We start from the raw sequence: 27,061 nt of genomic DNA on the forward strand, positions 1-27,061 counted from the left end.
TTTTGCAATCTCTGTCCCTTTTTTAACAGTTAACAAAAAAACAACTTTAAAAAACCCCACATCAAGTTCAATTCGATGACCAGGATAATCCTATTCATCTGGGCACTCCCCAGTCCCCCGCTCTCCGCTGCCCATTCCACGTTCACTGTATCAGAACTTCAGAATATCAGCCGACAGCAATTCTACTTCGGCATCCCCCCTATTGACAAAAATCCTAGAAACCCGACCGGATCTGATGACTCCGCAATAAAAAGTTGCTTTTATAACTCAGTTCATAGCTATTTTTTTAACTGCCATCCTGCTAGCATGTCCTGATGGTCGGATTCTTTGTTAAGACCACGAAGAAGGTTTCAAAAACTATCAAAAACTTTTAGAAAAAGATAACGGCATTAAAAAAAGAATCTGGGAAAGTGGACTACAGGAAGAAATGAAACCAGAAGAAGACCCCCAAGAAATAGTAAAAATCACAGAGTCAGACCGAATTTTAAAACCCAAAAAAAACTATCAAAAAAGCAGCGTATGCTTAAGAAAATTGAAACTGAAGGAAAAGCTCAAAAAAAAAACACCGCTAGCGAAGATGCCCCACCCATGGAAAAAGTTTTCGCAAAGAAAACGAAGAAGACGACCCCCTGAGAAGCCTTTAACGAGAGGAAAAAAAGGGGAAAACTATTTTTTAAAGGTAAACAAATCCTCCCCTTTTTGGGACGGTCCCCCCCCCCCCCCTTTTTGGGACGGTCATGATCACATTCTCGGGCTAATTTTAACGCCCCAATTTCTAAATTACTAAATTTAAACGGACAAAAAAAAAATGCTTAAATTTAGACAAGTTTGTTTCCACAAGTTTATTTCAGATTTACCCGGCCAGGACGTATCAGACACGGAGTTGAGCCCAGGAAAATTGGTAAAGGTGTCACTATCCTTTTCCCCCAAAACATCAGAAGAAGTCATCTGGCCCAAAAAAAATACCCAAATTTTTACCCTCAGGATCTTGAAAACCTGTGAACTTGTTTTCATTTCTGGGGACGAAAAATGCAAAATGGTCACCATAACGAATTCAAAGTATCGGATAGCGTTTTCACCCGTCTTTTGGCAAGAAAAAAGAAAAGAAAGAAAACATCTGGTCAAAGGAAATTTGAATTTATTAGTCGGGATCCACAGAAGAGGAACAATACGCAGTTAAAGAAAAATCGCCCACTTTAACCCCGAAGCTTCCCGGAAAGAGTTCTTCCAAAAAAACCTTCACGAAGACCACCTCCTAAACACAAAAATTAAAGGATTTAAGAACCGGGAAATTTAACAATCAGAAGCCGGAAAAAAGTGATTCACCAATTTAGATGAAATAAATGTCCACAGTCACCCCCCTGAAATCACCAGATCCAAGCTTCCCCACAGCTAATAGGCTGTCGTCTGCGAGGGAAAGAAGTTTTGAATCAAATATCTTAAAAAGAAATAGGGAAAACCAAAACTGTGCCGGATACAGCCACAGAAGAAAACACTGAAAGAAAGAAAAGAAGGGGGGATCCCGCTGTGTAATCGAAGTGGAAAGAGATGAATGTTATATCCCTCGACTCCCGCCATCCCTCCCACCAAACCCCTCTCCTGTCACCCCCCAGTGCCTTTTGGGAAGAGTGTCCCGCAAACCCCCTCACCTAATAAAGTAAAAACTGGCCGCTCAAAAGCCCCTCCTTCCACTCCCCACCCTCAATATCCAAAGATCCAAACTTCCCCAGAACCCCAAAGTCCACATTAACGACCTGCTCGGCGTCAAAAAAACCCAAAAAAATAAGAACCCCCTCTATTAGCGAAAACAAACTCCCCCCCCAAAAAAACATGCGAAGAGATCATGTTCCGACCAAAGGAGCAGTCAGGAAAAAGGAGGGCCCATATTCGGCAAACTAAGAGTCTCAACTATTGGAACTAATCATTTTCCAACAAAAAACTCCAAAAGAAAAAAACGAAGCCCCCTTATTGCAAAAAAACAAATTTTCTGGGGGCCAAAAAAACCCCATTTTTCAAAAATTTTTAAAAGAAAAAGTGAAAGGGGGATCCTGGTTAAAAAAATTCCCCCTTTTGGGAAAACAAATTTTTTTTTCGTTTTTTCCCGGTTTTGCGTCTTTTAAAAAAACGAATTCCAAAATTTTTTATAAAATAAAAATTTAAAAATTATAAAAATTTTTTCAATTTTCCCCTTAAGGGGCCCCTTTTTCGAGTAGGTTTTTAAAATGTTAAAAAGTTTTAAAAAATGTTTTTTTGGGTTCCCTTTTTTAAATTTAAAACCCCTTAAAAATTTCCCCCGAAAAAGGTGGGGCCCTTTAAAAAAAAGAAAAAAAAATAAAAAGTAATGAAATATACAAATAAAATTTTTTAAAAAACAAGTAAACCCCTTTTCAAAAACCCCCTTTCAAAAAAAAGCAAACCCGGGTTTTGGAAAAGGGGAAATAAACCCCCTTTTTTGGAAACCAAAATTTAAAAAGGGGTGGGCCCCCCATCCTTTCAAGAAAAAAATAGATAAAAGGGAAAAACCAAAAACGGGGGGTACAATTTTTATTCCCCACGAAAAATATTCTTAAAAATTTTTCATTTTTCAGTTTTTAAAATTTTTTTTAAAACCCTACCCCAAAAAAAAAAAAAAAGATTTAAAAAAAAAAAAAAAACCCCAAAAAAAAAAAGAAAAAAAAAAAAAAAAAAAAAAAAAAAAAAAGACTTTTTTACTTGGCTATACCCCTTTGTGCAGAAAATTAAAAATTTCAGAAAACTGCTTTAAAAAATTTGAAAAATCAAAAAAAAACCCATAACTGGGGTTTTTTTTTTTTGTTTTTGGGTTTTTTACAAAAATTGGGAAAAAGGGGGGGAAACGAAAAATTTTTTTAAAAAATTTCCTTCCCCGGGTGAAAAGAGGGCCCGGGTTTTTTGGGAAATTTTAAAAAAAAAGTTTTAAACAGCTCATAAATTTTTAAAAAGGGAAACCCTTTCCCCCCAAAAACCTTTTTTTTTAATAAAAAAGCCCAAAAACCCCCCAAAAAAAAAAATTAAAAGTCCCAAAAAAGGGGCTAAGGCCCCCCGATTTTTACAACTTGCAAAAAGAAAAGCACATTATACGCACGGCACTTCCCCTAAAACGCCAAAAATTGTTTTCGAAATTTTAAAATTTAAATGGGCGATAAACCCAAAAAAAAACCTGCCAAACCCCCGCCCCAAAGGGGGGTAGTTAAGTCCGGGCCCCCAAATTTTACGTTACCTTTAAAATTTCCCTTTTTTTAAAAGATAAAAGGGAAATTTTAAGGGAAAATCCGTTTTTACGTGTTTAAAAAGTTTTTTACAGTTTTTGTTTTTTTTATAGGCCCGTTAAACCTTGGGTTTTTTAAAGAGTGGGGGCAAAATATAGTTTTTTTTTAAAAAAAGGGGCCCCCCCTTTTTTAAAATTTTTTTAAAAAATTTTTGCTTTGGCCCACCAAACCCCCAATTTTTTAAATTTGAAAAAAATGTTTTTAAAATAAAGGTTTTCCCCCCCCCTGTTTTAAAATTTTTTTGGGAATTTTTCCAGTTGATTATTGGGGCCCTTTGGAAAAATTTCCCTCGTCAAATTTTTTGGGGTCCCCTTTAAAAGGGTTTTAAATTTTTAAAAGTTTTTTAAAATTACAACTGTTTTTAACCCAATTGGGGGGGTTTTTTAAAAAGTTTTTAAACCCCTGTATAAAAAATATTTATAAAGCCCCCTTAAAAAAACACTTGGGGGCGGCCAAAAGGGTTTTCCCCCAAAAAAAATTTTTTTGCTTTTTAAAAAGGGAAAATTTTCCAAAAAACAAGGCCCTTTTTTCAAAAAATAATTTTAAAAATTTTTCCCAATTTCGAAAAAAGAAAAGCTTTTTGGGGGTTTTAGCCCTTTTGGATTTGGGGGAAATTTTTTTGGGGGTTTGGGGAAAAGCCCCTTTTGGGGTTTAGGGAAATAGGGGCTTTAAATTTAAAAAATCGAATTGGTTTTTTCAAATTTAAAAAAAATTTTTTTTTAAAAAATTTTTTTCAAATTTTTTGGGGGGGAATTTTCCCCCAAAATAAACCCCCCCTTAAATTTTTTCCCTTGGGCTTTTTTTTCCCTTGGGGTTTCTTTTGTTTTGGGAAGGGAAACCAAAAATTTTTTTGGCCCCCGGGGGGGGTTTTTTTTACTTTAATTTTTCGGGAAAGTTAGAAATTTTTCCGATTTTTCTAGCGGGTTTTCCCAAACCCGTGGGCTGCCTTTCAGTGTAAAGGGGAAAATAAAAACTACCCCCCCAAAAACTGCCCCCTGTTTAAAAGGGTTGGGGTTTTAAATTTGGGGGGGAACCCTTTAAAATTTTTTCCCGGGGGAAATTTAAAAAAAACAAATTTTTTTTTGGGAACCCTTTTCCAGCCCTTTTTTTTTTCAAAAAGGGGCCCCAAAAAAAAATTTAATTTGAACCCACAAAAATTTTCCCCCTTTTTTTTTTCCCTTTTTTCCCCTTTTTTTCCGTTTAAAAAAATTTTTTTCCCCCCAATTCCCCGGGATGGGTAGGCATTTCAAATTGGTTTTTTGACCCCCCCCAAGTTAAAATTTTTGGGGAAAATTAAAACCCCTTTTTAACCTTTTTAAAACAAATTTTTAAAAATTTTAATTTGTAAACCAAATTTTTAAAGTAAAAAAATGTTAAAATTTCCGGGGTTTAATTTTTAAAAAAAAATTTTATTTCAAATGGTTTTTTTATTTTTTAAAATTGAAAAAATTTTTTTTTTAATTAAAAAAAACAATTTAAAAAAAGTAAAACAAAAATTTCCCTATGCCCCCAAATTTTAAAAAGAACCCGAAAAACTTTTGGGGGGCGTTTAAAAACCAAAGGGCCCCCCCCCCACTTCCGGTTTGGTTTTTTTTTATTTAAAGGGGCCCGGGCCCCCCCCTTAAAAATTTAAAAAAAAATTATTCTCCCTAAAAATGGAAAAAATGGGAAAAAAGAAAAATAAATATTTCCATTTTAAAAAAGCAAAAACCCAAAAGGGGGTTTTTCAAAAAGGAAAGGGGCCCCAATTCAACTTTTCTTGGGGAGAGGTTTCCCCCCCCAAATTTTTTTTTTATTTTTCTTCCCCCCCTCTTTACAAAATTCTGCCCCGTTTTGGAAAAATGTGTTTTTTTGGTTTGGGAAAAATTTTTCGGGAAAATTTTTCCCCTTGTTTTTATACCCAAACCCTTTTTTTTTTTCCGGGGGGGCTATAAAAAATTTCCCCTTTCAAACAAACCCGCCCAAAAAATTTTTCCCTTTTCCCAAAAGTTTAAAAAAATATTTCCAAATTTTTGGGGGGGCTTTTTAAAATTAATTTAGGGGGTTTTTTTTTTGGTTGGGTGTTACCCATAAAAAAAGGGAAAAAAAAATTGGGTTTTAAAAACCCTACAAAAAAATTAAACATTCAGGGGGAAATTTTGTGGAAAAAACGGGGGGGGGCCCCTTTTCCCCGGGGGGAAATTCCCTTTTTTTTACCCCGGGGGGGGCCCTTTGGCCCCTACGGGGGGTTTATAAAACCCAACTAAAATAAACCCCTAAATTTTAGTTTTTTAATTTGAAATTTTTAAATTTTATTTGGGGGCAAATTTTCCCCCCTTTTTTTAATTAAAAAAGATTTTAATTTTTATGAACGGCCCCTTTAAATTTTTTTGGGTTTAAAAAAAAAATGTTTTATTATAAAAAATTTTTGGATTTTTTAAAAAATGAATTTTTCCCCCTTAAAAAAAAAATTAAACCCCCGTACCCAAAAGTTAAAAAAGGGAAAAAAAAAGGGAAACCTTTTTTTAAGGGTGGGTGGCTGGGGGATTCTCATCTTTTTCCCTTTCCCCTAAATTTTAAAAAATTTTCTTCTTTGGAAAATTTTTCTAAATTTTTAAACCCTTTTTCGTTCCCAGGGGGGGCCCCCGCCCAAAAGGGGGCTAAAAAAAAAAAAAACCCCCATTCTTTATCCAAAAGGGGGAAAAAAACCGGGAAAAACCCCAAGGGAAATTTGGGGAAACCCCCTTTTTCTTGGGGAAAAAAAACTTTTGCAACCCCAAAGGGGGGGGTAAAAAACCCTTCAAATTGGGGGGGGATGTGAAAAAGAAAAAAAGTTTTAAATTTAAAGGGGGGAAAAAGGGAAAAAGAAAAAACGGGGGCAAAAAACCCCCAAAAGGGGTTTTCACGGTTTCCCGTTTAAAAAATGTGGGGCCGGGGGGGTGGAAAACCCCGGGGTTTGGGGGGGAACCCCAAGGGTTAAAAAAGGAAAAAGGGGGGGGGAAAATTTTAAAAAACATCGGGTGCAGGGGGGGGGGCATCCCGGGGAAAAAAACCTCTCAACCCCCAATTTCGGGGAATTTTTTTTTTTTTGGGGAAGGGGTTTTTTTTCCCCAAAAGACCCCCCCCCTAGGGAAAAAAAAGAATTTTTTAAACCCCCAAATTTGGGAAAAAACCCGGGTTTAAAAAGGGGCTTGGGGGGGGGGGGCCCCACCCTTCCAAACCCAAAAAGTGGGGTTTTTTTACCCTGACATGGGGGGGGGAAAAAAAAGGGAGGGGGAAACCCCAAAGAAATGTTTTTTCGGGCCCATTTGCGGGGGGGGAACCCCCCGGGGGGTCCCCCCCCGGGTGGGTTTTTTGGGCTTTTAGGGGGCCCCCCCCCCCAAAAACACGGCCCCTTGGGGGGGGTTTAGCCGGGGGGGGGGCCCGCCAAATTTCCGGGGGGGCAAAGGGGGCCTTTTCCTTTTGGGGATTAAATAAAATGTTAAAAAATTTCCCCCCCCATATTCCCCCCCCCCTTTTTATTGGGAAAAAACGGGGGAATTTTTTCAATTGGGGACCGGGGGAAAAATTTTAACCCGGAGTTTTTTCCCAGCAATTGAAAACCCCCAATTTTAACCCGGGTGGCCCAGGGGGAAGGAAAATTCCCCCTTTTTAATTAAATATAAAACCATTTTTAAAATTTAAATTTGGGAAATTTTAAATTTAAAAATTTAAAAAGAAAAACAAAAAAGGGATTTTTTTTTAATAGGAAATAAAAATTTTAAAAAAATTTCCCCTTTTTCTAAAAAATTTTTATAAAACCCCAAAAAGGGGGAAATGGAAAAAATCTCCAATTGGTTTAAATTGGGGAAAACCCCCAATTTTTTTTTTTTTCCCCCCTTTTCCCCCTTTTTGGGTTTTTTTACGATTGCCAAAAATAAATTTTCAACCTTATTTTTCCCCATTCCGGGGAAATGAGGGCCCATAAATTTTTCCCCTTTTTCAAAAAATTTTTAGGAAAAGCGAAAGGGGGAAGGGCGAAGGGAAAAAAAAGAATTTAAACCCCCAAAAAAAAAGTTAAAAAAAAAATTTTCCTTTTCCCTTAAATTCCCGGTTTTAAAAAATTTTTTTCGGTTTTGGAAAAGGAAAAGTTTTTTCCCTCGGAACCCCAGCCAAAAAAATTTTTGGGAAAAAATTTTTAGGGAAAAAATGAAACCCTTTCCCCGAAAAAATTTTGGGAAAAAAACCCTTAAAAAAAAAATTTAAATTTTTATTTCCCAAAATTAAAAACCCGTTTTTTTATTTTTTCCTTTTTATTTTAATTTTTAAATTTTTAAAATTTTAAAAAAAAATACCGAATGGGTTTATTCCCAAAAATTTTTAAAAATTAAATAAAAAAAAATCTAATTATCCCCCACCTTTATTTTTTTGGAAAAGGGGAAAAATCCCTTTTTTTCCCGTTTCCAAAAAAAAGGGGGCCAAAAAAAAATCACAAAAAAAGGTTTACCAAAACGGGGAAATATCCTTTTTGTTGGGGGGGAAAAAATATTTTATTTTGAACCAAGGGCCCCGGCCTTTTTCCCAAAAAAAAAGTTTTAAAAACCCTTCCCCAAAGGAAAAAGGTTTTGGCCCAAGATTGCAAAAAAATGATATGCAGGCGCAGCTATTATAGCATTTTTAGAATTTTGATTTAAGCCTAGCTTTTTTACACAGGACCAAAATTTTACAGTTTTGACTGAATTTCTCACCCGCAACCAATTAGTCATTCAACTATGGGCATACGACACGATTGAGGTGCTGGAAGTTTGATCTCGGTCGGATGAAGCCCACAGCAGAAAACTTAACAAAACGATCAAAATCCGTATTTTCCAAACTCTGTCCCATTTTCAAATATGTAAATTTCTGAACACAAATTTGACAGATTGGGTAAATTTTTGTGTTTATGAACACATAAGCATTGATCATTCTCCCTTTCAGCGATCGTTCTTTTCACTGAGAAAGAGAGTAAACACTAAAACTAAGCGAGCGTGCTAAAATAAATCTAAATCACTCTACACTCAATCTTGGAGATTTTTCTAAAAGAGCCCCCCGACAGTTGAAACCAACTTACTGGGCGGCGCTCAGCCTGTCATTCCGCCGAATCTTTATTATGAACATAATAGCCTGTGGTCCCCAGGTATTACTATTAGGTAAAAACCAACTTGAATCGCGGAAGTGTTTTTGGACGCTGATTCCAAATCACCCCCACGACATATATAGGGTTAAAATGCTCCCCTGGCGAGATATTGGCTGAGTGAATCATGACCTCCATCGAACTGAAAAAAGATGCTCCATGCTCATAGTCATACTTTAATTGACGATGTCAATTCATCGTACAGCTAGCTCGTGCAGATCAGTCAGACACTGAGCCAGCATCATCCATGTACCTCCCATAAAATATTCTAACATATCTGGTAATCTGATGACTGTCTATATAAATACTGTTTCTCTCAAAAAAATAAACTCTGACTACTGCTAAAATAGGACTAGGAGGGTAACCCATAAACAAACCTAATAATACAGTATATACAGTCGATTATTAAACGTAAAATATGAATTATTTAAACCTACTTCTAAAATATTCCTAATGTCGTGTAATCTTGTAATGATAAATTAAAAGTTTCTAATGGGTCCCGTGCAATGCTCCTCTGCTAATTCTAAAACATTGTTTATACATTGTTCGGCAACTAAATTAGTATACAATGCTGCAATATCGGCACTATAAAAGAATGAGAGATTAGAGAGTTCTTCTTGAGGAATTTGAGATACTAGATAGGACCTGGAGGTGGGAATGGATGTTAGAGAGATGGGAAGGGACGTGGTTTAGGAGCGGGTTAAGGATCTGTGTGACTAGCCACGCCTGAGGTTGTGTAGGAGAGCCGATGCAGGAGATGATGAGTCTCATCTTGAAACTTTCTAACTCTAACTCGGATATGTCCTGACCCACTGTGATCTTGTGATCAGTCTTGACGAGCGTGTAGTGTGTTGGTAGCTTGGTGTTATGCGCTGAAAACAGTCGTCTCATCTTATCTCCGAGTTCTTGGTGGTCACAAATATCATGCCAAAGTTTGTTACAGAGATTCTCAAGTTCGGTTGTTTTTGCCTTGATCTGTCTGTTGTAACTGATTTCTGTAGGTCTCGCCACAGGTTGTTCACGCCCGTTACGGGATCCACTTGTAAACACCTGCTGTAGTGGTAATATGTGGTTGATGGTCAGGGATCTGTGTACCAGTTTGTCAGCAACAACAAAATCCTCCCTTGTCGCTCACAGAGATGTGTAGGTTTTCCCAACTTTTTAATGACCTAATGTCAGCCTTTTGTTGTGTTGTTAAGTTAGTCGTGACCTCTGCTTCCTTTATGGTGTTAGAGACGAAACGGTTTAATCTCCTCAATTCCTCTTCCGTATCAATATTTCCTGGTAGCGGAAATTGAATGAATGGTTTCTGGAGAGGGCAGCCTTTCTGTCGGACCTGGAGAGGGCAGCCTTTCTGTCGGACCTTTCTGTCGGACCTTTCTGCACATCCGGGTTATCAGGGGGTTGGTTGTCTGATAAAGAAAATTGGTGCTTCCACCATTTTAACACGGTTTCCGCCATGTCGATATCAAAATCCTTGAGGATTTTTTCCGTGATCTGCTGCAGATTTCTGCTACAGATCTCTAGAAATTAGCCACAACTGAACAATCGTCAAGAACAAAGTTCGTTGAGAAATGTGCTTATATGTTATTGAGTTCTTGCACCAGTTACACGTTTTTCTTACTTTCGTCTGTTATATTGCTGACCTCTATTATTAAGATCTTACACACATTTCCGTGTATTGCAGTTACTTGTATTTATCCGTGTATTTTAGGAGTCTAGTTTTTCGGAGTTAAAAAGATAATCAGAATAATGTGGTGAAAAAGGGAAGAAACTAAAAAAACTTAGTTTTGTACAGCACTGATCGTCTGATCCAGGACCCGAGTTCGGAAAATTTCGGAATTAAAACCAAATCAGGTAAGGAAAAAGCCAGTCATGTAACAAAATAAAACATTGAATTTTTCAAAAGAAGCGGAATAAGGAGGAATAAAATTAAGAAAATAATCAAATATACTTCATATCATACACAATATTATACATATGCATAATGCATATCACGATAGTTACAGTTTCTATGATATTCAAACGAGCTTACTAATACTACTTGGAAATGAGCTTTAAACTTTTTCGAGGATTGGAATAATCAGATGACTTAAAATAAGAACTTGATTGTTATTGCTCATTAAAGCGATCCATCATTCAAGTCAAATAAAATCATTTACATCAGTTTATCTTTTATGATAAAACTGAATATCTAAATCTTCAATAGATTTATAAAATCGTCTACACAATAAATAATTGAATTACAAATAATCAATTATACGGAATTCAAATTACTAATTTTTTTAGCATATTTCTTAAACGGTATACCATAAATTCCCATCAAGTTTTTTCCGAATGTCTTGACATCAGGACTCATATCTATATATAATTGAATATCATACTTATACGTGCAGTGAAGCACTTACATGTACAGTGAACCAAAAATATATCACAGTAAAAATGTCTATACCGCGAACCTCTATACAATTACACCGTGCTCATTTATTTCCCCGATCTGAAGCCTGTGTTTGGAGAATTCGTGATTATTGATTATGTAAGTGCATACTGCATATCGAATTGTATTCCATTGCAAAACTAGACTTGGTATGTTATTTGAGAGGTTAAGGATTAGGATCATGGAACTCTCTATACCAAGTTTTTGCTGTACCGTGCATTTTTCGTTTCTCCCTATAAGCCCAGTATAAAGAGGTTTCACTGCATAGTGCATAAGTTCATACATTTTACTTTACTTACAGTTTCAGTTAACATAAACAAAAAACTCATCTCAAGCTATAATATCCACAAAAGTTCGAAACTATACCACGAAGTTAACTCTGATTAAGATCTTAAATCTCAGATTCTTTGACCATGATTTGAGAGCAAATTTCAGATTCGTTTCTGTGTTGCACCTCCTCAGAAAGCACATTAGCAATAACGTTTTCCGTTAGTCGCAGCTCTAAACCTTCGACATCGCTGATATCTTTTGAGACCTCTGCATCTGTATTAATAGTTTGAATGATAAATTCGGGATCTTGTCGCTGCTCATGCTGGCCTTCCTGAAGGTGCACCTCAGCAATATCGTGTTGTGTTAGTTCCGACTCTAAAACCCCACCATTATTTGTACCTTTGTGAATCTCTGGATCTTTGTGGATGGTTTGAGAGATAAATTCGGGATCTTGTCTCTGCTCATGCTGGCCTTCCTGAAGGTGCACCTCAGCAATATCGTGTTGTGTTAGTTCCGACTCCAAAACCCCACCATTATTTGTACCTTTGTGAATATCTGGATCTTTGTTTATGGTTTGAGAGGTAAATTCGGGATATTGTCTTTGCTCATTCTGGCCTTCCTGAAGATGCACCTCAGCAATATCGTGTTGTGTTAGTTCCGACTCTAAAATCCCACCCTTATTTGTTCCTTTGTGAATCTCTGGATCTTTGTAGATGGTTTGAGAGACTTCAGGATTTTGTCTCTGCTGCACAGATGGATAATGTACCTCAACTATCACGTCACCATTTGTTCTGTTCAACCAAGCACATCCGTCCTCGCCTGTAACTATTGCTGAAGATAATTCTGCTCCTTTATCTCTAGCTTGGTTCTGAAGACAGGTAACTCGAATATCTAGATCTGCTGTTGTTTTCGGTCCGTCAGCTTCTTTATGTTTTGTACCGAGGACACTACCAGTAGTGCATCCAGGTTCTCTTCTTCGAACTTCTATCTGCTCCATCTCGATAACTTCAGGTTGAGCAGTACTGAGACGTGCGATGATAGTTTGGTAAATGGCTGAGTTGACAATTCTGGCTGAAAGTGATTGAAATAGTGCTTTGAATAATTCTGTGACAAAATCGTCATAAAGGAATGGGTTTATCACGGAATTTATTGGCAGGATGATCATTGAGAACATGCCGTACCATGGAGTTGCATCAATAACTTCTAGGGAGTGCAACACACAGATAACGATGAAAGGCACCCAACAACAGAAGTCAGTAGTGATGATAATTGTTATCCTTCGAGTAATTTTTCGGTTTCGGTCACTAATTTGTCGATTGTTCTGCGAATTAGTAAGACCTTTTGAGGACTCTCTGGAGACAATAGCTATCAGAATGTAGGATATTGAAATGAATAGGAAGCAGACAAAGTTTACTGCGAGTATCGCCCAAACGAAGTTTCTCTGGGGGTCGTTGTTGTCGACAAAATACTTAAACAGGCAGACTCCGTCATTTCCGTAGAAATCAAGCTTTGTGACCGTATCGGTGTGGTCTGGATATCCTACATCATGGGAGAACATGCCACGGTACATCTTTAGGATCGTCTCCCAACTCAGGTTTTTTACTTTCATCCGTCCATAGTAAGCTTCAAGGACTGCGAGGACTTCTTGTTTGTTTTGGGTTCCGATGAAAAGTTTGAGCTCATCAGCAAATTTGTATCCATTTACAAAAAAGTTTTCAAATAAACTAATTATTGGTGTGATAGCAATGGCTGCAGATGTCATGAAGATGCTAAGAACCCCTAGTGCAACCTTAAGAGATTTTACAATGTTGACTTCGCCTGGGACTCTGAGTGAACCCTGTATTCCATTTAGCCTAATGGTGCTCAATCCCGCCATAGCAAACAAAGATATCTGGGATCCTATGGTACTGACAACACCTATCGTGGAGCACTGAAAGCTAGTCATCCATTCGATTTGACTTTTACAATAGTCTTTCTTGAAAATAACTGCGTCATATATTACTATCACCAATAAATAGCAACCTACTAAGAAGTCTCCCAAAGATATTAAGATTATTAGGGATTTGTTAGCCAAGGCAACAGATGTTCTGCAGTGTTTTAGAGATCCTACGTTCTTTACCATTACGATAAGGTTTGCCACAACCGCTAGCCCCCCTATGATCAATGAGCTTACTTTTAGAGCTAAATTTTCCAGTATCTGTTTTGAGCACTCCAGATTACATTCGTCAGACATGTCGAAGCAATCGAATATCCCATTACATGTTTTATCTTTTGTAATGATACGAGCAGAGTTGCATGTGAAACCATTGGTACATGCCAACTCATCCGATCGGTCGCCGCAATTATCAATCAAGTCACATACTTGAGAATAATTTATGCATGTGACATTATTATCGCACACAAAATAGCTATTCGTGAATACGTTTTCACGTGATTTGGTGAAGAAAACCAGATATTTGTTGTTAGCAAGGGTTCCTATCCTATTAGGGTATTGATTGGGACAGGCTTCGTATTTTGGCAGGTTCTTCAGTGGGCAAGCTGAGTTTTTACATTTTTCTGTGCAGCTAGTAAAGACATATTGTTCCCCGAACATATGCTCACAATTCTGTGTACTTTCAGGGAGATGCAACTCTGTTTTCGTGTCCACTCCAAAAAAGTGATGATCTGGAAATACGAAAAGCTTTTGTGTGCAGTTATCCTTTTTAAGATTTTTGATACTCCTAAGACCTTTCATGCAAAATGACAGCTGCTTGACAAAGCCATTTCCTTTGCTTGAGACTGAAGTGAAGATTGTCGAGGAATGTTGGGACAATGAACACATTTGTTTCTCATTACCACATGTTTCAATTCCGTCACATAGATCGTTCAATTCGACGTATCCAGGATCTCCTGAGGGGCACAGGAGAACGTTTTCGCACGTTTTATTGCTGGTTACTAATCTTCGGGACTTACCTTTTCCACATGTTGGCCAGATTTCCAGTTCATCAATACCATTCACACAGTCCTCTATACCGTCGCGTATCCAGGTTAAAGGTAACGTCAATTCGCCTGCTTTCCCAACTTTTCTTTGGCAGGTGTTTTCAGTTTGATAGTGACAGATTGGGTTTGTTTCATCAGATCTGTCATTGCAATCCGGAAAGTTATCACACATCACGTGTTTGTGTTTATTTAGACACGATTTTGAAATGTCACTACATTCACTTTCTAGGTGATCATCGCAAATTTGAACATTCTTGTCTTCGTTGCAAATCACATATTTAGACATAGTTGACTTGTATCCATTTATAGTGCACGATCCTCCTTCCCTAGCTTGGTCTGTACAATTTGTTTGATATTTCTTTAGATCTTCGTCTGCACAATAATGAGCATTTTTTCTGCTTAGTACTGCGCACCTGGTGAAGTTGTGAACCAGCAAAAGTTTACCAGGACTCAATGAACTTTTACAATTATTCTTTGTTTGGTCAGTAGTTGTGCAGTTGAACTGATCCTCTCCATCATCACATTTCGTAAAGATACTACATACATCACCAGGAGGTACGTAATCGTTGAGATTGACAGATTTATAACCTGTGTATTTACAATACATTCCATAAATCAGACCATTACAATACGCTTCGTCCTCACAGGTATTAGTTTCACATATATCATTACATATAAAACGAGGATCTACTGCTAGTCCACTGCGTAATGTTGTTTTATCTGCACAATTCTGTTCATCCATGTTATTCTCACAGTGTTGTTGACCATCACAAAGCCATGCGTATTTTCTTAGCTTTGCAAGTGAAATTATTTTAAATCTATCAATCACGCTCCGACACAAATAATTTTCACATAATATATTATCACTATAACTTATCATGAAACCGTCCAACCTTGTGTCACAAGCCTGATAGTAGTAGGGGTCCTCAGAGCATAACGATTGCTGAAAAACGGACATACCAGATGTATAGTAAAACTCTTCCGTGTTGTGACACTTGAACTTCTCTTCGTTTTCTCCTGGGCGAGGGCATTTGTACTTGAGGAACCCGCCATGTTCTTCAATGTAGCATACTGGTTCTGAATGATATTATATAAGCTAGCTACAATATTTCTCAACAATACATTTTGAAGCTGACACCCTTGAGAGGGTGTAATACTAATGACCGATACTGTTACTTGGACTTAAACTTGGACGGACTTTATTTGAACGGACTTTATTTGAACGGACATTAAAATGAACGCCATATAGGGTTCCTATAAGACTCCTTTCAAATAAAGTCCGATAATTATGCCATGATTATTTTCAAGAATAATACTACGATGTACCTTTGCATTGCAGCCAGATATCATTTCTGTGATCACAGAAGAAGAAATTTCCGAAGTTAGTAATACAGTCTGAAATGTTCTTATCACCTTCGTCACACTCCACAAAACTCATTACAAAAGGTACATCGTTCAAATCTAACCAACTCCTGTAACATTAATTAAGTAAATCTATCAGACTTGATGCATTTCAAAATCAAATCGTTCAAGCTTTCCTCAAATATTTGATAATCATAGTAACTTAACTAAAAACTTACTTTGAAACAAATTTGTAGCTCGGTCTACTCCCATAATCTCCCTCTTTAACAGGGTATCCAATGTTCTGACATAAGCCGTTCATCATGCAATGAATACCACCAGACCAGACTGGACACCAGCACTCTGTGATTGGCTGGTCGACCTCGTTGATATCAGTCTAAGATCCTCTATTGGATGCTTCGAAGACAAGTGGTACGTCCAAAAGAACGGAGTGCCTACAGGTGGAAGTCTGTGTGTGCAGTTGGCCAACATAACTGTATTTTATGTAATGAACAAATGCGTTTACAGTAACACTGACATGATGAAGAGAGTCAGGACTGTAAGACGGTACATTGACGATGGTGCAGGTTTCTTCTACAGCACTGAAAGGAAATTTGACCAGTGGATTTCCGATGTAAACAAATCCTTGAAAGAATATGGGCTACTCATTGACGAATCCCAATGGAAGGAAGTTGGCACGCCTGTGGCTTTTCTAGATATCGAGTTTTGTTTCGACCCTGAGGGAAACTTACAAACTGACCTCCATATCAAGGAAACAGATTCAAGGAGCTATCTACATTTTAGCAGTGCACATCCAAACCACATTTATAGTGGAATAGTTTACAGCCAGTGTATCAGACTCAGGAGAATAATCAACTCACAAGAACGACTGGAAACCAGATTGAGTGAATTAAGCCAAGCATTCAAGGCAGCTGCTTATCCCTCAAAAATGGTGAACAACATTAGCAAAAAAGTTCTCAACTCCGAAAGAAACCTTGAACGAAGACCTCCCAAGGACAACACACTGAAGCCAGAGATCCTACCAATAAGGGTTGTCTCAACCTACGGAAGTGACTCTGACATTGTCACCACAGTGAAAAAGTATGAGGAGAACTTAAAGAAGACCAGAAGTTTTTGTAACCTGAGTGACTCAAAACAACAGAGTAACACCCTTGAAGAAAAGAAGAATGGCAAAAAGTTCTTCCAATTTGTCAAGAAAACAGGAAGCAACCTCAAAAGCCGGTTGGTTAAGGTGAAAGAAATAGCTCTGGGGAATAAGCATGGTCAAACAAGGCCGTGTAGAAAGAAGAACTGTGCAACGTGTGAGTCTATTGATAGTGCTACACAAATCAGCATCAATGGGAAACGGGTAAAACCAGCACCAGGTACATGCATCACTTACAACATCATATATTTGATCAGATGTAAACTGTGTGAGAAACCATACGTAGGCAAATCCACCAGAATGCTACGGGTAAGGTTTGGCGAACACAGAAGAGCATTCTACAAGATCATCAGTGGGCAAAAGGTTGACACGGATGATGACTCAAACTGCGTAGGACTCCACCTCCATATAGAGCATGGACTGACTCAGAAGGAACATTTTAACAATAGTGTTTCAGTGTGTATCCTAGAAAATTCAAATCCTAGTAGTTTAGATGTTAAGGAGCACCGATATATACATGCCTTAAATTCCCTCCGCCCCTCAGGAATGAATAGTACAAACCCTTTTAAGATTCCTTTATTGCATAATTGATTTTTATTTTGTCTGAGGGGCTTTCCATAAATTATTTTTTTTAAATAATTGGTCCTTTTATTGATGTTTCATATTTCACGGCAGTTTCCTTTTCAGAGTTTGAGTTTATATTTAGAAACTAACCATACTATCTTTTAGATTTATGTCACTTATGATGGCTCCGGCTGAAAGTACTATGACTCATTTTATCTAAAAGATTGTAGTTTCATTGCTTCTGAAGTAGCTATCAGTTCGCCGGTCAATGTTGGGTATAATACTCTTGTTCTGACATAATAGACGAACTGTCTGCGTGTTTAAATAATAACCGCCAATTCCGCTACATACTGTCCCTGTCTTCTCCTCTCCAGTTTGTTTGCTAACGAGTGTAACATACAACAGTCCCTCATCTCCTGACAGAGTTACAGTTCCGTTATCATGTTGTCGAACTAGAGTTGCGTCCTTAAACTCCCAATCTGAAACAATTCATGATTGTGCGAAGTTTTCCTAATGTACGTCTAAGACTAAACAAGTGAAAGGATTTATGGTTGCAACGTATGCTTAGTTTTGGAAAAATTTGAAATATAAATGCTACACAATGAAGTGTTTATCCAAAAAAGAGATTGGAATATTGATGGAAGGTTGTCCATGCTTGTTTTTCATGCACGTATGCAGTGATCGTACAGTGATCTCAGGTATTGGTTGGCCAATGCTGGAGTTTGATCATCGTCACGTGTCAAATAAGATATGGTTCTCCTCCATTGTGCCGAGAATCACATATTATGGCATTATAAAGATTTATTGGCTGACGAATTGAGCCATAATTCAAACATTTTTAAAAGCTGTAGCCTGTAATCACTAATCATAATCATAATCATAGTTACTATATAAACCTTATCGGACGTTACTCAACTGGACATTACGTGAACGGACATAATTTTTAACGGACATTAAAATGAACGCTCGAAGGCATTCATGACCAGTATTTAATTTAACTACCTTATCAGAATTTATTTAAACGGAAATTAAAATGAACGCAAGGGCCTCCAGTGTCCAATTAATGTCCAATCAAATAAAGTCCGATAAGGTATACCAATTTCAGGAGAAGTAGTCCAAGTATGGGTCCAAGTTACTGCGGACATAGTTCACTATGTGTTTACCGTGTTTGGGTGCCCATCATATTTTACAGATGGGGGCGATATTTTGAACGATTCTATTTTATATTCATCTATTGCTGTACTCTGTAAAATTTGAAAAGTATTTAATAAAAAAAAGTAGTATGGTATTTCATAAACATAGTATGGTATTTCACAGAAATCACTGGAGTAGAGGTCGATGGCTGTTCTGTTCTGCGAGCAGATGTCACTGATTGATCTGTTGGAGAGCTAGAAACGAGTTGGAATAATATTAACAGCAAAACGTACATTTCAAGAATTCACTACGCCTTGTGTAGCACAACTGTAAAGATTGTGAAATAAAACCAAACTCCAGCTCTCACAAGTTCGTGGCGTCGATATGACTGAGCACAATGTCCATAGTTTTTCTAATGGCATAATGGCCTTTGTTTTAATCCTTGGTATAACTTGGTTAGCAACGGGTCTGCTTGCCACAATGAAGGCCCGGAACCCTTTCGATGCCTAAAAAAAGCGGTTTTTTCATTTGTCATTAGGTCTGGGTACCTGCTTAGACTTCTATCTGTATGTTACATTGAAAAGATCTCACAAACGAGGAAAAGGGGATCCCTTTTAACATTCTCTGACAGATTACTAGCTTCTCTTAGGTTCTCTATTTTTCACAGAGGCTAAAAAAATGTCAAATTGAACGGTCACGGTGCACAGTGGTTTATGGAGAAGAATTCTTTCAAAAATAATAATGTTTAGCTTCGGTCCAGGAAGTATCATATTTTCACTACGACCAAAATACATATAGTAAGTTAATGGCAGCTTTCAAAGTCAGTGCACTCTTCATTATAAAATTTTGATTCAAAGAAATAGCTCATTTTAACTTTTTGTTACTATGCTTTAAACATGATTAACCTGGGAATAGATATTAATTAAAACCGTTCTAACTGAGTAATAACCGAGGGTCGAAATAATTTCAATACAAGTGTTTTCAAGTGTAATTTTGTATCGTTCATTGTTCTGTAATAAAGCAGAATTAGTTTTAGAATGTTCAAAATTGTGAATATCACGGGTACTGAGTCCTGATCATTTAGAAATGATTAAATTAAAATAAATGTGGTATGTAGATATTAATATTATTGTTAACTCCAAAGAGTTACTTTAATAGGGTCACTTACATATATTTACCAATATCCCAAAACTCAAAATCTGTCCATATGTATTACGAAAAAATATCGTGATTAAGATTTCGGGCATTTGGCAATATATGAAAAAGCTATGATACGTTCTACTTTCTTTCGAAATACGTACAGCATTTATTCTAGTTAGGTGAACCTACTGAATGGGTCGCTATCGTCAGGAGATGAGGACAGCAACTCTGGTGTAATCGTGCCCTAATTCAGTTATTTCCGGAGTTGGCAATTTAAACCAAGTTCTATTTTATTCCACCGCGACTACACTGTTTTACGCACTCTCCAGCGACACACACTGTGTGACCATTCTCTTATATAATGAATGTCGAATTAAAACCGGAATAAGGACTCCTCCGCGCTAGTGACCGCAGAGAGAACTGACTAGGGTAAGCGCTCTCGTAAGTCGAGTTTTAGATGTAAGGTTTCATGGTATAACGTTAACTCCAGCTGTACGGTATTATATACAATAATGATAACTCTAGACACAAGGTAATGTTAACTCCAGATGTCAGACACAAGGTAATATAAACTCCAGATTGAAGACACAAGGTCCCTAATGTTAACTGCAGACTGTAAGACACAACCTATAAATGTTAACTCCAGATGTAAGGCCACAAGCTAATGTTACTGCAGATGTAAGACACCCCTATAAATGTTAACTCTAGATCGTAAGACACAAATGTAATATTAACTCCAGATTTAAGGACACAAGCTAATGTTAACTCACCATGTAAGACAAACTAATGTTAATTCAGATGCGATGTAAGACACAAGGTAATATTAACTACAGATGCAAGTAAGAGGTAAGGTTATCTTTTAAAGTTGGGGCAGAAGGTAATTCGAGATAGCTCTACACAATTATTAATTGTCTTATTATATTCCATGTGTTATAGGGAATTGATCTCCATGTTCGAAACATGAGTATTAAAGTATCATTGTTAAATGCTTGCCTTGTAGATCGAAATTTAAAATTTGTTGACAGAATCGTCGAATGAGAAGTAACAGTATACCATCTGCAAAGTTTTAGTTGCAGGTCTCAAGTATGAAACATGGCTATGTTATAATTGTACTGAATTTTTTACTCCTATTTTCAAAGGGCATGAAATGAGAAACATAAAGAAGAAGGCTGAGGAAGAAAGAAGGAAACATGAGAAGATCTAAACTGTGCGGAGAGGAAAATATCCATCAACTCTTGGAGACCACGTCCGAATATTTGTTTTTAATTTCCATGTAGGCGTCACCATATAACATTACTTTGTGGCGAATTTTCCTTTACAATCACTGTTAGTTCAGTTATAAAATAATGATCATTTAATTAGTACCTTATTATCATTATTTCAGTGTGTTCGAGGAAAAACTTATGGACTCAGATGATAGAGGTAGAACACAGAAAATTTACGAACTGTCCAAATGCATGTAAAACGTATATCGTCATCACTCTACCAAACTGGTTACGCACGCATCAACTGGTTACCATACCAACTGGTTACCATACGCCAACTGGATACCATACCAACTGTTCCATACCAACTGGTTACCACAGCAACTGGTTATCACAGCAACTGGTTACCACAGCAAATTGGTTACATATAAACAACTGGTTACCTACAAATGGTTCCCAAGCAACTGGTTACACAGCAACTGGTTACCCAAGCAAATTGGTTACCTATAATCAACTGGTTACCATAAACAACTGATTACATACCAACTGGTTACCCAGAACTGCTTTAGGATCATTTTCCCCCGATGAATATTTTGTATGGAAGCAGTTTACTAATTGAATTCACTCTCAATTGTAAGGTCTGTAAAAACTAAACCCATGAAACCAGTGGAGTTTATTTGGAGAATTGGGAGTATTTGACCAAGGGTTGTTGTTGCGATTCTCATTTTGATAAATTGCAGTAGAAGTTTTTCAACAGTGTGCACATCGCTGAGTTTTTTTGCAACCAAGGATTTTTTATAAAGATTACAGTTTGAGTGTGAGAATAATTCGAAACACGCTGGTCGAAAAATTTTAACGTAAATATTATTAATTTTCACACAAACTTTTGATTATGTACAGCTAGAGTTGTGATACGTAAACATCGGGACTACATTTATAAAATAAACCAACTTTTGTTTAATTGATATTGACAGATATTAAGGCAACTGACCAGCAAAAACAGGGTCACGTGTTTATTTTACTGCTGAATAATTGAGATCATTTCATGTTGCTTCAGTGTATTGGGAATTGATAAAATTCGACCGAGAAAAATCGTCAGAATAAACCAGTTTTCATTTCTCACGGGCAGAATTAATATCATGATTAAGTTGATTTCTCCTAATTGAAATACATATTTACTTTATTCCCACAAGTGCCCTCGCACCCTTTTGGTCGAATTAATGTTAATGTCTTTCATGTTAATGGATTTGCTTTTCGGGGATACATTATATTTGTTTGAGCTCAAATACGATTGCTTAAAATTTGCTAACATCTTGTTACATTTGTAATTTATGTCAATTTGTCCTTTGTAAATGAATATATCTTACTTATCTTAAACTAATAATAAAGATTACGTTAACAGACCCAAACTAAATTGCATAGTGCCATGTCCTATTTAAGGGTGTTAAATGATAATGCTTGTAAAAATTCTGATTGTCAAAGATATTAATAGGGCGAACATATAGAACATAAATAGATTCATGTAAAATTATGACAAGAAGCTCGATTGATGTTCTGAACTGATAGTGATAGCAAATAGTAAAATAGGTACCAAGAAGATTATTGTCATACGTTGTATGACCCGCCGCGCACGAAGTGCGCGGCTCCCCCTGTATCGTCAGGACGATAAATGATAAAGGTACCATTGTGAAACGACCGTGGGAGTCGCAACGTTGTTAGAAAAAGTTGCAATTTTTAACTTTGCGGATTTCTGTACTCTGATCATTGTGCATTGGCTGAATTTTGTTACGTGAGTTGCAATTGTATTTGTATTTTTGCAATGTTTGAAGCGTACAATAAACTTTCACCTAACTATGTGCTTTCGCGCCACTTCGGGCGCGCTTGTTTCACAAGTCAAGAAAAGAATCTATCCACCAACCCCGATGGGAAGGTTCGTGCGCGCGCGTGCAGTGCTGACAACGGGCGTCTATGTAGCGCAGGTAGTCTTGCACTTCTCTCCAGTATGCAGTAACCACTTTTCAAGGTTTCTATGTGCATAGTGACAGTTTACCGCCGTTTACCACAGTTTAAGCTTGAACACGCTGTGAATACGCGATCACCTGTTTATACACGTTGCACAACTGAGTAACTGATGCTGTCTGCACGCAGTTACTCAGTTATACATTAACTGGTTGCGAGAAGCATTATTTGATGCGCGCGCGACCCAGTAGTGCATCGCGCTACAAATTATACGGCTGCAGTTGAAGTTCTTGCGAGAGCCCTCTTGCAAACAGTTTACGCCAATTTACTTTATGTATTGGTTCCCTTTATATATAATAAAATTTAAGTATTCATATTCGTTGTGTGATAATTTTTTCAAGGCACAAGAAGTAAATCACAATATGTAGTAAAATTAATTATTCATATTATAATCAGTGTTTTAATATTAATATAATGTGAAGCACTTAATATGCTTGATTCACGATGTGTCGATGTCTATCCTTCGCAGCTTGGTGAGGCACAATGGTGCATCCTCGCCGACATCTTGCGCGAAGAATTATTTTTCCTGATGCGCGGAGCGGCCCTGTAGTGCATCGCGTTACAATTAATATGCCTCAATATTTTGAGAAGAAAGTGGCGCGCGCTACTTTGAAGATATTTAGACAAATATTTACAATAATTATAGCATTGATCATTGACAATTCGTCAAAGCTTACTGGGCCGCGCTCAGCCTGTCATTCCGTGTATCTTTATATATTTACGGTCCATATAAATATAATTAAAGATTAAGCGGATGGACAGGGCTGAGCGCGGCCCCAGTAAGCTTTGACGAATTGTCAAGGATTCAATGCTATAATATTGTAATATTTGTCTAAATTTCTTCAAAGTAGCGCGCGCCACTTTCTTCTCAAAATATTGAGGCATATTAATTGTAACGCGATGCACTACTGGGCCGCGCCGCGCATCAAATAATTCTTCTCGCAAGATGATCGGCGAGATGCACCATTGTGCCTCACCAAGCTGCGAAGGATAGACCATCGACAATCGTGAATCAAGCATAATTAGTGTTCACATTATTTAATATTAAAAACTGATTATAAATATGAATAATTAATTTTACTTACATATTGTGATTACTTCTTTGTGCCTTGAATAAATTATCACAAACGAATATGATACTTAAATTTTTATTATGTTAGGGAACCACTACATAAAGTAAATGGCGTCGTAAACTGTTTGCAAGAGGGGAGGGCTCTCGCAAGAACTTCAATCTCAGCCGTTATACATTTGTAGCGCGATGCACTACTGGGGTCGCGCGCGCATCAAATACTGCTTCTCGCAACCAAGTTAATTGGATAAACTGAGTAACTGCGTGCAGCGCATCAGTTACTCAGTGATGCAAGTGTTATAAAAAGGTGATCGCGTATTCACAGCGTGTTCAAAGCCTTAAACAGGTTGTGTAAACGGCGGTAAAACTGTCACTATTGCACTATAGAAACCTGAAAAAAAAAAGTGGTTACTGCATACTCGGAGGGAGAAGTGCCAAGATACCTGCGCTACATAGGGACGCCGTTGTCAGCACTGCACGCGCGGCGCACACGAAACCTTCCCATCGGGGTGTTGGATAGATTCTTTTCATGACTTGTGAAACAAAAGCGCGCCCGAAGTGGCGCGACGAAAGCAATAGGTAGGTGAAGTTATTGTACGCTTCAAAAAACATTGCCAAAATACAAATACAATTGCAACTCCAGTAAACAAAATTCAGCCAATGCACTATGATCAGTGGTAAGAAATCCGCACAAAGTTAAAAATTGCAAAACTTTTTTCTATCACGTTGCGACTCACGGTCGTTTCACAATGTACCTTTTTCATATATCGTCCTGAGATACAGGGGGGAGCCGCGCAACTTCGTGCGCGGCTGGTCATACAACGTATGACAATATTTCTTGGTACCTATTATTGTACTTTTGCTAACACTTTCAGTTCTGAACATCACTCGAGCTTCTTGTCATAATTTTACATGAATCTATTTATGTTCTATATGTTCGACCTATATAATTTCTTTGACAAATCAGGGGGATAAAAAAAATTTTTACAGATTATCATTTAACACCCTTAACTAGGGCATTGGCACTATGCCAATTTAGTTTGGGTCTGTTACGTATCTTTATTTATTAGTTTAAGAGAGTGAAGATATTTCATTTATCAAGGACCAAATTGACTTTAAATTACAAATGTAACAAGATGTTAGCAAATTTAAGCAACGTTTTATATGAGCCTCAAACAAAATATTAATGTATACCCGAAAGCAAATCCATTATTACCATGAACGACGATTAACATTAATTCGACCAAACGATGGGCAACTTGGTGGGAAGTAAAGTATATTTTGTTATGTTCAATTAAGAGGAAATCTACTTTAATCCTGATATTAATTCTGCCACGTGAGAAATGAAAACTTGTTTAATCTGACGATTTTTTTCTGGTCGAATTTTATTCAATTCCAAAACAAATGAGCATACATGAAATGAATATCAATTCTTCTACAGTTAAAATAAACACGTGTCGCCTGTTGTTGTGGTCGAGTTGTTTAATATTGTTCAATATCATTATACAAAAGTTGGTTTTTTATAATGTAGTCGAATGTTTCCGAGTCACACTCTAGCTGTAATAATCAAAAGTTTGTGGTGAAATTAATAAATATTACGTTAAATTTTTCGACCAGCGAGTTTTCGAATTATTCTCACTACCAAACTGTAATCTTATAAAAAATCCTGGTTTCAAAATAAAATCAGCGATTGTGCACACTGTTTGAAACTTCTATGCATTTATCAACATGAGAATCGCAACTACAACCATTGGTCAATACTCCCAATTCTCTTATACTCCACTGGATTCATGGGTTTAGTTTACAGATTAAAATGAGAGGTGAATTCAATTATTAAACTGCTTCCATACAATAATATTACAAGCGGGGAAAGGAGGTCCTATAAGCGTTTCTGTGGTAACCAGTTGGTATGGTAATCAGTTGTTATGGTAACCAGTTGTTTATATGGTAACCAATTGCTGGTGGTACCAGTTGCCTGTGGTAACCCAGTTGTGCTGTGGTAACCAGTTGGTATGGTAACCAGTTGTTTATATGGTAACCAATTGCCTGTGGTACCAGTTGCTTGTGAAACAGGTTGCTTGTGGTAACCAGTTGGTATGCGTAACCATGTTGTATGGTAACAGTTGTATGGTAACCAGTTGGTATGGTAACCAGTTGAGTGGTACCAGTTGGTTATGGTAATATGTTTTCTGCATTTTGGACATTTCGTATTTTTTCTGTGTTCTACCTCTTCCTTGAGTCCATAAGTTTCTCGAACACATGAAATAAATGATATTAAGGTATCTAATTAATGGGATCATTATTTTATAACTGATCTATCAGTGATTGTAAAAGAAAATTCGCCCCAATTAGTAGGTTATATGGTTGAAGCCTAAAATGATTATTAGAAAAAACAATATACGTAGTGTTCTCCAAGAGTTGATGGGATATTTTCTCTCCACCCATTTTGATCTTTCGTCAATGTTTCTTCTTTCTTCGTTCAGCCTTCTTCTTTCTGTTTCTCATTTTCATTTTTGGCCCTTGAAAATTAAGGAGTTAAAAAATCAGTACAATTATAAACTAGCCATGTTTCATTACTTGAGACCTGCAACTAAAACTGTGCAGATGGTTATAATGTTATTTCTCATTGACGATTCTGTCAACAACTTTTAAATTTCGATCTACAGAGGCCCAATTAAAACAATGGATTACTTTAAATACTCATGTTTGCGACATGATAATCAATTCCATATTAACACCTGGCTATAATTTAAGACAATTAATAATTGTGTAAGGCTTCTCGAATTACCTTCTGCCCCAATTTAAAGTTAACCTTACCTCTTACTTGGCATCATGTAGTTAATATTACCTTGTGTCTTACATCTGCATCTGGAATTAACATTAGGTTGTGTCTTACATGTGGAGTTAACATTAGCTTGTGTCTTAAATCTGGAGTTAATATTACCTTGTGTCTTACATCTAGAGTTAACATTTATAGGTTGTGTCCTTACATCTGAAGTGTTCACATTAGATTGTGTCTAACATATGGAGTTAACTATTATAGGTTGTGTCTTACATCTGCAGGTAACATGTGCTTGTGTTCTTAATTGGTGTTATATACCTTGTGTCTTACATCTGGATGTTAACATTACCTTGTGTCTAGAGTTATCATTATGTTATATAACCGTACATCTGGAGTTAAACGCTACATTAAACCTTACATCTAAAGTTAACCATTATCCTTTACCCTATCATGTACCTTACATTCTTATTCGGTTTATTCGACATTCATTATTATTAATGAACTTTGCCTGATAAAACAGTGTAGTTCGCATAAAATA

General features: G+C 37.0%; 1 protein-coding gene across 1 annotated transcript in view; it reads right to left on the reverse strand.

Annotated features, from left to right (window-relative positions):
- Positions 1-27,061, reverse strand: part of LOC134822081 (1-phosphatidylinositol 4,5-bisphosphate phosphodiesterase beta-4-like) — an 858,242-nt gene that overhangs the window by 714,948 nt on the left and 116,233 nt on the right. The gene's annotated exons all lie outside the window — the stretch shown is intronic.

Source organism: Bolinopsis microptera, chromosome 10, assembly GCF_026151205.1.
Source record: "Bolinopsis microptera isolate Bmic1 chromosome 10, MBARI_Bmic_1.0, whole genome shotgun sequence".
NCBI lineage: Eukaryota > Metazoa > Ctenophora > Tentaculata > Lobata > Bolinopsidae > Bolinopsis > Bolinopsis microptera.